This window comes from Callorhinus ursinus, unplaced genomic scaffold (assembly GCF_003265705.2).
Source record: "Callorhinus ursinus isolate GAN/ISIS: 27379988/994484 unplaced genomic scaffold, GSC_fseal_2.0 scaffold12, whole genome shotgun sequence".
Classification (NCBI taxonomy): domain Eukaryota; kingdom Metazoa; phylum Chordata; class Mammalia; order Carnivora; family Otariidae; genus Callorhinus; species Callorhinus ursinus.
In genome coordinates this window covers 55,632,883-55,647,557 of record NW_027397074.1, presented here as the reverse complement: position 1 = coordinate 55,647,557, position 14,675 = coordinate 55,632,883, and the positions used below count along the sequence as shown (strand labels likewise).

At 37.1% G+C, this 14,675-nt stretch overlaps 1 long non-coding RNA gene and 1 pseudogene across 1 annotated transcript in view; both read right to left on the bottom strand.

Moving 5' to 3' along the window:
• The window catches only part of LOC141373894 (uncharacterized), a 533,790-nt gene that overhangs the window by 247,715 nt on the left and 271,400 nt on the right, over nt 1-14,675 (bottom strand). The window lies entirely within an intron of this gene.
• On the bottom strand, nt 8,246-8,736 carry LOC112825140 (vesicle-associated membrane protein-associated protein B/C pseudogene; annotated as a pseudogene).

Sequence of the window (14,675 nt, the reverse complement as noted above, 5' to 3'; positions counted from 1 at the left end):
GCAAACGTGAACAGAACCCAGCTGAGGGACTAATCACATTCCCCCAACACCATGACCCTCTACAAGACCCCCAGAACTTATATGCCTTTTCAGGTTGGGGAGTGAAGGAAGTCCTGAGTTGTCATAGTTTAAATTTGAAATGCCTGGATTTATATAAGTGAAGAAAATTCATCTCTTATCACATGCAACAAGAGGGGAATGGAAGGATTGCTGGAAATATAAGTGAAGTTAAGATATTCAAAAACAAAGGAAAATAGTATCTTTTTATTTTCTGCACACATGAGTATAGCTTAAGAAAATGATACATTAGAAATTTCTGCATAGCAAAAAAAATTTGTAAAGAAAGTCAAAAGATAAATGATCAAATGAGAGCAAATAAGCAACATATTTGCCAAACAAGGGGCTAATTTCCTTGATATACAAAGAACTCTTAGTACCAAGAAAAAGTTTATTTTTTATTAGACAAAGAGAACTATACAGTAATGAATGTACAATTCATTCACCTGAAATTGTACCCCCATTACTGGAATTTTACACTGGGATAAAGAGATAAAATAAAGTGGTCAAAAATTCAACCTTGTATAAAGAAAAACTTGTAACTAATTGACATATTCATTACTGAAAATTGGTTTAGTGGAAGATTTGAATCTATATTAGTTAAAACCTAGATGGTAAATCATTCTTGCTTTTACCATATTGCCATGTCATGCAATCCCCATTCTGGCTGTCCTTTCTTTCCACAGGCCCCTAGGAACTCTGTATCTCATGATTTTAGGAGCTTCCTCTCTAGAAAGGCTGCCTACAAAGCCAGACTCATTCTAACTGGCTCTCCTTCACCCTTTTCCCCCATGAATAAACAGTTTTGGCTAATCCTATTTTAATTTTAAAGGATTACCTCTAAATTAATTTTGGGAAGCTGACAAAACTACCATGAAAAGAACAGAGCTATCAAAGCCACTATTCCATATTGCAGGCTTTAAGATATCATTTCTAAGTGGCTTCACAGAAGTCTATATATTTTCAATTTAGGATAATCAGTACATCTTTAAAAATTTTTTTAGTTCATGTGGTGGTTTTCTTATGTATACTAAACTTAGAAATTACAGAGCGGTAGAAGAAAGAGAAAGTATCACTTGTAGTTCTCCCATCTAACATCACCACAGTCAACATTTTGCTGCATTTCCTCTACTCTACAGCACCTCATTTAAAAAAAAAAAAAGTATGCTTCTCATTTTTATAATTTACATTTTTTACATCACAACAAAGGTCTTTCCTGAGAACTTTAAACTTTCCTTAGGTATCTTTTTTAATGATGCAGAATGGATAATTAACTTGAATATTCTTCACTGTTAGGTTATTTCCACTTCTGACTTACTGGAAGTACTGTGGAAATTGGTATATTTGTACACAGATTTGGGCATGTTTTTGGTGGAACTAAAAGTTTTTCAGAAGAGTTACCCAAGAGAAGAACTGTTAGATGAGAAGCATGTACATTTTTTTTTTTTTTAAGTAGGCGACATGCCCAGCATGGAGCCCAGTGCAGGGCTTGAACTAACAACCCTGAGATCAAGACCCAAACTGAGATCGAGAGTCAGATGCATAACCAATTGAGCCACCTGGTCACCCCAGAAGCATGTACATTTTTAAAGTTCTTGATTTATTTTGCAAAACTTTCTTTCTTCAAGTGTTCAACATGTGAAAATGCACAAGAATGTTGGCAGTTCGAGGTCACTCTCAATCATACTGGGTATCTCCTTTTGTTTTAATATTTTGGCAAATTAAATGGTACCTTGTTATTATTTTATTTTAATTGATATATTTTTCTTGAATTTGCTTGTCATTTGTATGAGATATTTGCAACCTCTCCTTTTCCCCAAATGCTCAAACTCATTCAGTTAAATACCTATGAAACAGGTATTATGTGTCAGGCATTGTGATATATATTAGGAACACATTAATGAAACTGATTTGCAGTTTTCTCAGCATGTGACACTTTTACTTGTTCTGGGCCTTTGCACTTGCTATTGTTGCTACCTGGAATATCCTTTCTTCTCTGGATAACTCCCACTTGCCTGTTGGGTCTCAGCTTAGTACATATATTTAGAAATTCAGGGTACATTTGTTCTCTATGTCTGCCCATCATTTTCATGTCATATGTATTATCACTTTGAATCAGAATTTCATATTTACTCTTCTGTCTCTTCCACTAGATTGGAAGCTCCTTGAGAACAATGGTTCATGCTCATGTTTGCATATACACTATCTAAAAATGTTAGATACATAGTAACCAACTAATGAACAGATATATTTTAATGTTGAATGCATTAATTACTACTCATGCAATTTGTTCATTTTAACTGTTAGTCTCTTTGCGTGCATGTGTGTGTATGTGTTTCTAGTTCATTTCCACTTCTTAATTTTGTGGGAAATCTTAATTTTATATATATGGGTAAAATCTATCAGTATATCTCTTTTTGATTTGTTTAACATGTCTTAAATTATAAATTCAACAGATGCTTCTGTTAAAAAATTCAAGTGGCACAGAAGGATCCAATATACAATGCAGACATTCTCTCACCCTCCCTCCATGTGATCATTATGAAGTTTGTTGTGCATTTTTCCAAGTATTTGCTGAATATATACAAAAATGTTATATGCATTCCTTGTTTCTTTAAATAAGTGAGATAGTACAATGAATATAGTTCTGAAACTTGCTTTTTGTTCCTTAATCTTAATCATGTATACTTAGGAATGGTATGTTTTGGTCATGGTAACACATTTGTACTCATTATTTAAAATAATTGAACACTATTGTAATAAACTTACCATAACTTATTTATTTGGTCATCCATCAGACATTTAACAAGTGCCCGATCACATTCTCTCCCTTTCTTTTTTCTTTTTTTCTTTTTTTTAAAAAAGAATAGCAAAGAAATACAAACAATTATAAGAACATATTATGTGAACATATTATGAGAAAATCTATGCCAGCAAATTAGATAACCTGGAAGAAATGGGTGCATTCCTAGAGATGTATCAACTACCAAAACTGAACCAGGAAGAAATAGAAAACCTGAACAGCCCTATAACCACTAAGGAAATTGAAGCAGTCATCAAAAAATCTCCCAACAAACAAAAGCCCAGGGCCAGATGGCTTCCCAGGGGAATTCTATCAGACATTTAAAGAAGAATTAATACCTATTCTCCTGAAACTGTTCCAAAAAATAGAAATGGAAGGAAAACTCCAAACTCATTTTATGAGGCCACCATTACCTTGATCCCCAAACCAGACAAAGACCCCATCAAAAAGGAGAATTACAGACCAATAACCTTGATGAACATGGATGCAAAAATTCTCACCAAAATACTAGCCAATAGGATCCAACAGTACATTAAAAGAATTATTCACCATGACCAAGTGGGATTTATCCCTGGGCTGCAAGCTTGGTTCAACATCTGCAAATCAATCAACGTGATACAATACATTAACAAAAGAAAGAACAAGAATCATATGATCCTCTCAATAGATGCAGAAAAAGCATTTGACAAAGTACAGCATCCTTTCTTGATCAAAGCTCTTCAGAGTATAGGGATAGAGGGTACATATCTCAATATCATAAAAGCAATCTATGAAAAACCTACAGCGACTATCATTCTCAATGGGGAAAAGCTGAGAGCTTCTCCCCTAAGGTAAGGAATGCGGCAGGGATGTCCACTCTCACCACTGCTATTCAACATAGTATTAGAAGTCCTAGCCACAGCAATCAGACAACAAAAAGAAATCAAAGGCATCCAAATCGGCAAAGAGGAAGTCAAACTCTCACTCTTTGCAGATGATATGATACTGTATGTGGAAAACCCAAAAGACTCCACCCCAAAACTGCTAGAACTCATACAGGAATTCAGTAAAAGTAGCAGGATATAAAATCAATGCACAGAAATCAGTGGCATTCCTATACACCAACAACAAGACAGAAGAGAGACAAATCAAGGAGTCGATCCCATTTACAATTGCACCCAAAACCATAAGATACCTAGGAATAAATTTAACAAAAGAGGCAAAGGATCTGTACTCAGAAAACTATAAAATACTCATGAAAGAAATTGAAGAAGACACAAAGAAATGGAAAAAGTTCCATGCTCATGGATTGGAAGAACAAACATTGTGAAGATGTCAGTGCTACCTAGAGCAATCTACACATTCAATGCAATCCCCATCAAAATACCATCCACCTTTTTCAAAGAAATGGAACAAATAATCCTAACATTTGTATGGAACCGGAAGAGACCCCGAATAGCCAGAGGAATATTGAAAAAGAAAAGCAAAGCTGGCGGCATCACCATTCCGGACTTCCAGCTCTATTACAAAGCTGTCATCATCAAGACAGTATGGTACTGGCACAAAAACAGACACATAGATCAATGGAACAGAATCGAGAGCCCAGAAATGGACCCTCAACTCTATGGTCAACTCATCTTTGACAAAGCAGGAAAGAATGTCCAATGGAAAAAAGACAGTCTCCTCAACAAATGGTTGAAATGGGAAAATTGGACAGCCACATGCAGAAGAATGAAACTGGACCATTTCCTTACACCACACACAAAAATAGACTCCAAATGGTTAAAAGACCTAAACGTGAGACAGGAGTCCATCAAAATCCTAAAGGAGAACACAGGCAGCAACCTCTTCGACCTCAGCCGCAGCAACTTCTTCCTAGAAACATCGCCAAAGGCAAGGGAAGCCAGGGCAAAAATGAACTATTGGGATTTCATCAAGATAAAAAGCTTTTGCACAGCAAAAGAAACAGTCCACAAAACCAAAAGACAACCGACAGAATGGGAGAAAATATTTGCAAATGACATATCAGATAAAGGGCTAGTATCCAAAATCTATAAAGAACTTATCAAACTCAACACCCAAAGAACAAATGATCCAATCAAGAAATGGGCAGAAGACATGAACAGACATTTTTCCAAAGAAGACATCCAAATGGCCAACAGACACATTAAAAAGTGCTCAACATCGCTCGGCATCAGGGAAATCCAAATCAAAACCTCCATGAGACACCACCTCACACCAGTCAGAATGGCCAGAATTAACAAGTCAGGAAACGACAGATGTTGGCGGGGATGTGGAGAAAGGGGAACCCTCCTACACTGTTGGTGGGAATGCAAGCTGGTGCAACCACTCTGGAAAACAGTATGGAGGTTCCTCAAACAGTTGAAAATAGAGCTACCATACGATCCAGCAATTGCACTACTGGGTATTTACCACAAAGATACAAATGTAGGGATCCGAAGGGGTACGTTCACCCCAATGTTTATAGCAGCAATGTCCACAATAGCCAAACTGTGGAAAGAGCCAAGATGTCCATTGACAGATGAATGGATAAAGAAGGTGTGGTATATATACACAAAGGAATATTATGCAGCCATCAAAAGGAATGAGAGCTTGCCATTTGCAACGACGTGGATAGAACTGGAGGGTGTTATGCTGAGTGAAATAAGTCATTCAGAGAAAGACATGTATCATATGACCTCACTGATATGAGGAATTCTTAATCTCAGGAAACAAACTGAGGGTTGCTGGAGTGGTGGGGGGTGGGAGGGATGGGGTGGCTGGGTGATAGACACTGGGGTGGGTATGTGCTATGGTGAGCACTGTGAATTGTACAAGACTGATGAATCACGGATCTGTACTTCTGAAACAAATAATGCAATATATGTTAAGAAAAAAAAAAGAAGAAGAAGATAGCAGGAAGGGAAGAATGAAGGGGAGTAAGTCAGTGGGGGAGATGAACCATTAGAGACGATGAACTCTGAAAAACAAGCTGAGAGTTCTAGAGGGGAAGTGGGTGGGGGATGGGTTAGCCTGGTGATGGGTATTAAAGAGGGCACATTCTGCGTGGAGCACTGGGTGTTATGCACAAACAATGAATCATGGAACACTACATCAAAAACTAGTGATGTATGGTGATTAACATAACAATAAAAATTATTAAAAAAAACAGTAAGCACTCCAATTTAGCAAATGTGACAAAAAGAATTCTGTTTTGAAGCTTTATATTTTTTTAATTTTAAGATGATACATAATTAAACAGAATTGGACTGGTCTTTTACATCATAAAAAAGTTCATATTCATATCCCAGTGACTATTTTCTGGATGACCTGAAGAGTCTTTCCCCATTTTCCACTCCTTTCTTCCTCTACCCAAAGCTTGTTACCTTCTCTCCTAACCATTCTGCAGCCTGAATCACTCTTCATGATTCCAAACTAAAGGCACTGGATATGGGGGTAAGTGTGTTAGAAGTGTAAGTGGTGGTTAGGAGTTGTGAAAAAACAGTATGTGCTTTTGCTTAGGTTCAGCTTCTCTCTGACTCTTCTTCAGTGAAAGGATAATCTAGATTTGACTGTTGTTACTAAGTACATCCCTTCCTATGAAAAATGTTATTTACTTACATGGAAAAACATATCTTTATACCTGTTTTCCAACATTTAATAAATCATAACTTCCACAACAATGTGAGATAAGGGGCCAGCACAGCTCTCAGAGGCAATGCCAACTTAATCCACTGGCATTCATTAAGACACATGAGTTTAAGCCACAGCATTAGTTGTAATCTTGTGACAATTAAAAAAAAACTACCAAATGAAATACATTAAATAACCAGGCATTAAACATCTCTTAATCTCAGTTCAATTTTACTATATGTACCAACAGTAAAGGGGACCAATTTGGTCCCCTTTAAGAAAACAAAGCAGCAAAATTTCAATGCGCTAGGTAAATCAGTTACTATATGCCTTCATTCATGACTAGAATGTCTCTTATCACCACAATGAAATTCTTTTTGGCTTCTGAGTCTGTTCATTGGTTCCATGAAACTGATGGCTTAAACAGAATTGAAGACATGGGAAAGAAAACTCTGAAGTCAATGAAAGTTTGTGTATTCCTCTATGGAGGTGATCACACTCCTCACCATGCTTGATTCCAGCTTCCTAAGGGCCAGTATCAACAACGAAAGGAAGAATACCTTGGTAATCTAGCAACATGTACCAAGGCCTACACATGGTGAAAATTATCTTTACAATACTCCATTATAGTATTATTTACAATTCCCCTTGTCATTTAATAAAGATCATTCATTACCCACTGCCCAAATAATTTACTATACATTTTAAATTGTCTAAAACAGGGGTGCCTGGGTGGCTCAGTCAGTTCAACATCTGCCTTCGGCTCAGGTTATTATCTCAGGGTCCTGGGATCGAGCCCTGCATCAGGCTCTCTGCTCAGCAGGGAGCCTGCTTCTCCCTCTCCCTCTGCCTGCTGCTCTGCCTACTTGTGCTCTGTGTGTGTGTGTCAAATAAATAAATAAAATCTTTAAAAAATTAAAAATAAAAATAAATTGTCTAAAAGATTATGTTTTGTGTGTGTGTGTGTGTGTGTGTGTGTATCTTTGTATAGGGAGGGGTAATTTGAAGGAAAGACCTGTGAGATATCATCAATCATTAATTTATTTTTAGACATTATTAAGATATATTTAAACCTCAAGATATAGTAGATTGATCAATCCGATGTTCTATCCTTTGCATGCCGCCTCTATAGGGAGATTTTCCTTATAATTATCCCAAGAGTAAAGAAAGAAACCCCCAGAGCAAGGAGCTATGACTCCAGAAGAAGTTGAATTATTGCTCTGCACTGTCTTCCTCATATAAAAAAGCTATTATAGACTGAATTGTGCTGCCCCATTCATATATTGAAACCCTAACCCCCTCCCCCATATGACTGTATTTGGAGATAGGGCCTTTAGGGAGGTAATTAAGGTTAAATGAGGTTATAAAGGCAGGACTCTAGTCCAGTTGAACTGGTGTCTTTATGAGAAGAGGAAGAGACACCAGAGATGGATCTTCCTCTCTCCCCCACTCCCGCTCCTGTTCCCACGCACTCTCTCTCTCTTTCTCCATATGAGTACAAAGGAAAGGCCATGTGAGCACACAGCTAGAAGGCAGGTGTCTACAAGCCAGGAAGAGGGTTCTCACCACAAACCAAATTTACTGGCACCATGAACATGGACTTCTAGCCTCCAGAACTGTTACAAAATAAATGTCTGTTGTTTAAAGCTGCCCAGTTTGTGTTGTTTTTTTTTTTTTTATGGCAGCTTGAGCTAACTAATACAGAAGCTCATCATCTTTTAATTGTTCTCCTGCAGCCTCTGAACTTTTCCTGCAGCGTCCCACCATCATCCATCACTTAACTTCAGTGTCCTCCCAAGATGAACTGAGAGATTTAGACACTATTGGTGTTTTTGTCTGTGATGCACTTGTAAATGCGTTTTATTGATTTCTACAACATGTGGCTTGTTATTTTCTTCTGGCCATTCAAACATACCTTTAGTTTTGGACCCATGTCTTCTGGTTTTGCCTCTGGTTGTTCTGCTTCCATTGTTACCAGAGATGTCAGCAGGAGCAGACGCAAGTTGGACTGTAAATGTGTGTTTATTTTTCTCATTGGGATTGTAATTGAAAGGCTATAACATCACAGATTTATCAAACTTCCCTTCTGCATCAATGTGGTGCCAAATTCTTCACTTTAAAACATGCATTTGGTCTGTAAGATTGCCAAGTTTTAGGGTGATGGTGACAACTCTGACGAAGGAAACTTGTAATTTGAGCTTGTGCTGTGGCTTAATGCTCAGGACATGCTCCATCTTCACCACATTCATCCACAGTAAGAGCATCACTGGCTGGGAGACCCCTGAGAGACCACCTTTAATAATAACAATGGTGATGATGATGATGATGATGGTGCCTGTCTTGATGGTTAACTTATGGGGTGAGGGGAGGGGGTTGTATGTTCATTTTGCATCAGTACATTTTATTTTAGCTTCTTATAAATTCTTATGGTTTTTAAGTTCATCCTTTTCTATGTTTTTCAGTATATAATTATAACATCTGCAAATAAAGATAATTTTGCATTTCCTTTCTAATAATTATACTTCTTATTTTGGTTCCATATCTTATGGTTTTGATTAGCCCTTCCAGAACAATTAGATAACAATGATAATAACAGGCATTTTTGTTTTCCACCTGATTTTAATTGGATACTATTAAGAATGAAGTCAGCCATTGATTTGAGATGTTACAGAAACAACATATGTTAATGAAATTTCATATGTGTTTGGAAAGATTTTTAAATAAAATGAATGTAAATTTTTTCCAGAATTTTCTAATTTTATTGAAATTATCAATATCAATTACCAAATTGTTTTTACTTTTCTGACCTATTGGTAGGAAGTAATATACTACTAATTGTTGTCCTAATATTGAACTAACTTTGTATAACGCACATGATTTTGAGTCAAAATGAGTAAACCAGACCACCCTCTGAGGAATGTTTAATCACTAAACATGTTGTGCACATTTCTGTCCTATAAAAGATTCATATTCAACTGTGATCCCAATCAGCAACTTTCTCTTCCCACTAAAGGGAACAAATTATAATCCTTTCCACTGCTGCCATAAACAACAAACAGATTGCTGATTATACAGAAAGAGAAAAAGCAGACATAGGACAGAGCATGCAGATTAGAAAGAAGCCATTTCCTCCTTAACACTAAGTAAATAGCAGGCATTTTGCAAAGCGCATTAAAGGGAGCAGACTGCTAGAGAATTCAATTAATAAAGACTTGTTAACTGAAAGCAAACTCTGAGCAATTATATTATCAAGTAAATAGAATTATCTGTAAATAGCAGAAAGGACCCCACAACAAAGAAACCACATGAATTGGTACCCTTTCCTTTTATGCCCTCAGCCTTCTAAGCTTGTCTTTCTAATTCAGTAGTATATCTAGTATTGGAAAGGAAATAACAGAACAATAGGAATTATGAGCTACTGTTATGAGAAGTAACTCGGTGGCATTAAACAGAAAGTGCCCTGACACTGTATAGTGGGAAAAAAAATTTGTCTCCAGCTGAGATTCCAGCAAGTAAATGACTATTCTTGCCCAGAGGAGATCTATTTAACTTTCCCTGTATTAAAGGAATAACAGAGAAGTTCTGGACAGAAAGAGCTCTCATTGTGGTCAAAATGCAAACAGCAGAGACACTGAGTGGAAGGTGATCTATCCTACAGTTATTGGAGGTTTCCACATGGGGCTGGCACCCTATAGACTATACTGAAATGCCAATCCAATAAGATAAATAAGTGATAAAAATTTGGAAGGAAATATTTTGTAGTGAAAAGATGGTTGGAGTTACCACCAGGGAGCTGAATCTTGCTCAAGACAGTCACCATGTGGCAATGAATAGTAACACAAATTCTGAGACTATTTTTCTTCATCTGTAAAATTGAGATAATAATACACACCTTGAAAATATATCAGAACTACATGAAATGTGTATGTATGGTACAGGGCCACACACAGTAAGTATTCAATGAGAGATGGCTTGTTACTTTATTATTATTATTGAAGCAAAACTTGAGAAATACAACAGAGAGTTAGAAATCTATTTAAGATAGACATGAAGACCCTAACACAAGTAACATTTTCAAGACAGAACACTGTGGGGCAAGAATGATGTGGAACACAGAAAAATATTCATAAAACTTGTGAAAGAAAATATATACATGGGGATGAGGGGATGACTAAGAGCTATCCTCTAAGCTCTTAGTCAAAATTAGCTCCTCAGGGAGGAGAATGGGAAATTTTTATCAAAATACACAGTACATATACTTTGCAGGTATTTGGATTTATGTTGAAATTAAGTACAGTAATATAGGCACTGTTTCATTTTGAAGTATGGAACGACCATTCTCAATGAATCCTCTTTTGGTCTTCTTAAGACTGCATATTAAGTAACCACATACAGAGATAACCCCACAAGAGACTCCAGAAATTCTGGGCAAACCAAGTAAGCAGTATGTCTTACAGAATCATATTTTAATATTAGATAAGGGGTTAGTATCCGAAGTCTATAAAGAACTCATCAAATTCAACACTGCTGGTGGGAATGTAAACTGGTACAGCTACTCTGGAAAATAGAGTGGAGGTACCTCAAAAAGTTTAAAATAGAACTACCCTATGACCCAGCAATTGCACTGCTAGGTATTTATCCAAAGAATCAAAAATGCTTATTCAAGAGGGCACAGGCATCCTAACACATAGCAGCACTATCAATAATAGCCAATGGAAAGAGCCCAAATGTCCACCAACTGATGAGTGGATAAAGAAGATGTGGTATATATATATACACGGAGATTAAGAAGAATAAAATCTTGCCATTTGCAACAACATGGATGGAATTAGAGTGTATTATGCCAAGCAAAGTAAGTCAGTCAGAGAAAGACAAATATAATTTCACTCATATGTGTAATTTAAGAAACAAAACAGCAATATAGGGGAAGGGAAGGAAAAATAAAATAAGATAAAAACAGAGAGGGTGCAAACCATAAGAAACTCTTAAATATAGAGGCTAAACTGAGGGTGACTGGAGGGAATGTGAGTGAGGGATGAGCTAAATGGGTGATAGGCACTTGTTGGGATGAACATTGGGTGATGAATCACTGGATTCTGCTCCTGAAATCAGTGCTGCACTGTATGTTAACTAACTTGAATTTAAATTAAAAAAAAAAAGAATCATTTTTAACAGCACTTATTTTTGCTTGGAGAGGCTCCACTCCACATCATCAGAAACATGTTAAATTTTAGTAGTCACATTACTGCCTATTTTTGCTGAATTTTTACTGTAACATTTTAAAGATATTGTAATTTTTTTTTGAAATTTGGTGTTAAGCCAAATTTGTGATTTGTGATTGGCTCTAATTTCTCCACAATCTCAGTCTCAATGCATGCCTAGGAATTCTTGCAAAGTGAAAAAATCTAAATCACAAATTGTTTTCAATGGTTATGAAATTTTACTGGACATGAACCTTAACAATTAACGAAGTTGAAGCAATGTTAGTTTTTGTAGACATTTAAACATTTATTGCTTTAAATTTTTCAGGGTTACTGTCTTTTTGTTCTATTTTTGTCTAAATAGAACATTTAGAATCAATGTTCTATTTTGTTTTGTTTTATTTTGAGTTCTTAAATGTTGTCAATGGCCTTTGAAGAGCAAGAAGACCTAAGCACTAGGCATATTGGTACACCATGGTTTAACCAGCCCAATGACATATAGTAGATGGTCAATTAGTGTTTGTGGATTTGATGGGTAATTTGAGAATATGCATATGCCATGGGGTATGAGCCAAAGCAGTAGCACAGTTTATGATGCAGCTTTATTTTACTAGTGGCACCACTAAGCCATTTTACACATAGCAGTGGCTGGCTATGTCAGTCATAATGTTGGAAAGTTGAGAAAGAGGCATTTCCAGAACTGGAGGGTTAAGTTGGCTGTCAGAACAGGCCATAGTCATTAGCAGGCTAAGGTCGTGACGCTAAGGTTGTGCCACAGACATCAGCAGGCAATCTCAAAGCAGACAAACGGAAGTCAGACAAGCTTAAGCCTTCAGAGAGAAGTTGGGCCTCACAGACACTGGCATTACTATGGTCAGGCCTTATTGTTGATATTCATTTAGGGAGGGAGACTGGCAGGTGGGTTCACAAGAATAGACTCCTCTGATGCCATCTTCTCTAGGGAAAACTGCCTTGACAAATCCTGTTCCCCAGAATATGTATGAATGACTGCAATTAACAGATACTCCTGAGCTCAGGGGGCAGTCGTTCCTTGGATGTACTGTGGGAGAAAGAAAATAACTTTAAATATAGTAGTTGAGATATTCAAGAGCAGTGGGATGGGACCCTAAGTTGAGATGGCTCATGTTTGCTTAGTCATCACCCCCGCCACCCCAGTGGCAATTATGTTACTCCTGAAAGAGCCTTTACCTGCCCACACCTGGACCTCTGGGTTTCAGTCGAGTCACTATCTGTCCAGGAAACACTCATGGCTTCACGGCTGTACTATAATAATAGGTAAGCAGTCTGGGAAGAGAGTTAAGAGTTGTAAAGCACCAGTATGGATGGATATGATTCCCAAAAACCTCTGAGATTTCCACATCAGGTTATTCTTTCAGGACTGCTCCAGGGTGAGAATCCTAAATACTAGGCTTTGGTAGACAGTTATTTATAACTGAAATGTTCATTTGCCTTAATGATTCCCAAGCATACTTGAACCATAATTGGGTATCTAACTCAGAATTATGCTTGTATTTTCATCAATTATTCAACTTTTTCCTTAAAATGTGTTGGGTATAGAATAACCAGTCATCTGTTGGTGTAACAATTGACAGCTATACAAAATGCACCTCTTTTAGCCATACTGCCTCCAGGAATTTGATGATCATATTCATCAAAAGGTTTTTGTAAGACAGACAAATGGCAAGTATCATGTTATAGCTGCTTTAGAGAAAATGACCATGTGCTGGGGCAAAACTAACTAGCTCAAAGGTACCAAAGCCTTAGAAAGGAAGGCTGGGAGCTAACACATAATGAGGATCTATTATCTGCCAAGAAGTTTGTACAGATGCATCTCTTTTAGTAAGCATTTCTTCACAGTTGTGTTTATCAGATCTATAACACTGACCACTTTCAAAGCAAATCTGGTACCGTGAAAAACACAAAAAGGGCTCTAGATGACTTTGGAGCATTTACTTACTTGCTTAATAACCTTCAGTGATTCCCTATCTCCCACTGGGTCAAGTTTACCATTCTGCTTGCTTTTCAAGGTCTTCACTGGTCTCCCTACCTAGCCTGCCTTATTTCTTCTTTCTTCCCACATATTCCCTCTGGGCAATATAGGTCAGTATTTTTACTGACCTGCAAACATATTATGTTCATTGCTACCTCCAAGCATCTTTCTTTCCTCTTCTGTCACCTAGGCAAATGTCACCAATTCTTCAAGGATTCCTTAACAGTTCATTATTTAGCAGAGTTTAGTAACCAGAAATGCTACAGAGACTTTGTTAAACATGATCTCAGCTAAAACATGGTAATTCACAAAGCATGGATTTAAAACAATGATGTTATAATGAAATTAGTGGACATTTATTATGGCAAAGAAAGCTCTGCGGTTTTATCTCTTTAGAATAAAGTGCATAGCTGATTCTGGACTGCAACTTCAAACTCTTAAGTCTCTTGGAATACAAGAGGTGGCATTTTTCATAGGACCTTAGTTCAGTAATGTAGTTTTTAATCCTCCACTGAACTACTTGAACATAAGCTTGACAAATTTCATTTTTAAAGTTATCACGTTCTAAAGTACATTCCACAGTATTTGAATCTGCAGTGCTACCACTCCATAATAAAGTACTAGACTTGAGGGAAAAATAAAATGCCCACCTCCCTTTTCTTTTCATGAAGAGAGACTGTTCTATAATTCAGAATGAAACTCATGGAAACTAACCATAATAGTTCATATTTTCTTTATAGGCAGTAAAAGAAGCATAATTATCAAAGTCATACAACTTTCTAGTTTTGAATGACATTGTTCAGCAGAGGTTTTCACACAATTTTTATGAACACAGGCAGTTGTAGGGGCTCCTGGGTGGCTCAGATGGTTAAGTGTCTGCCTTCGGCTCAGCTCATGATCCCAGGGTCTGGGATCGAGTCCCGCCATCGGGCTCCCTGCTAGGCGGGGAGCCTGCTTCTCCCTCTGCCTCTGCCTTTCTTTCTCTCTCTCT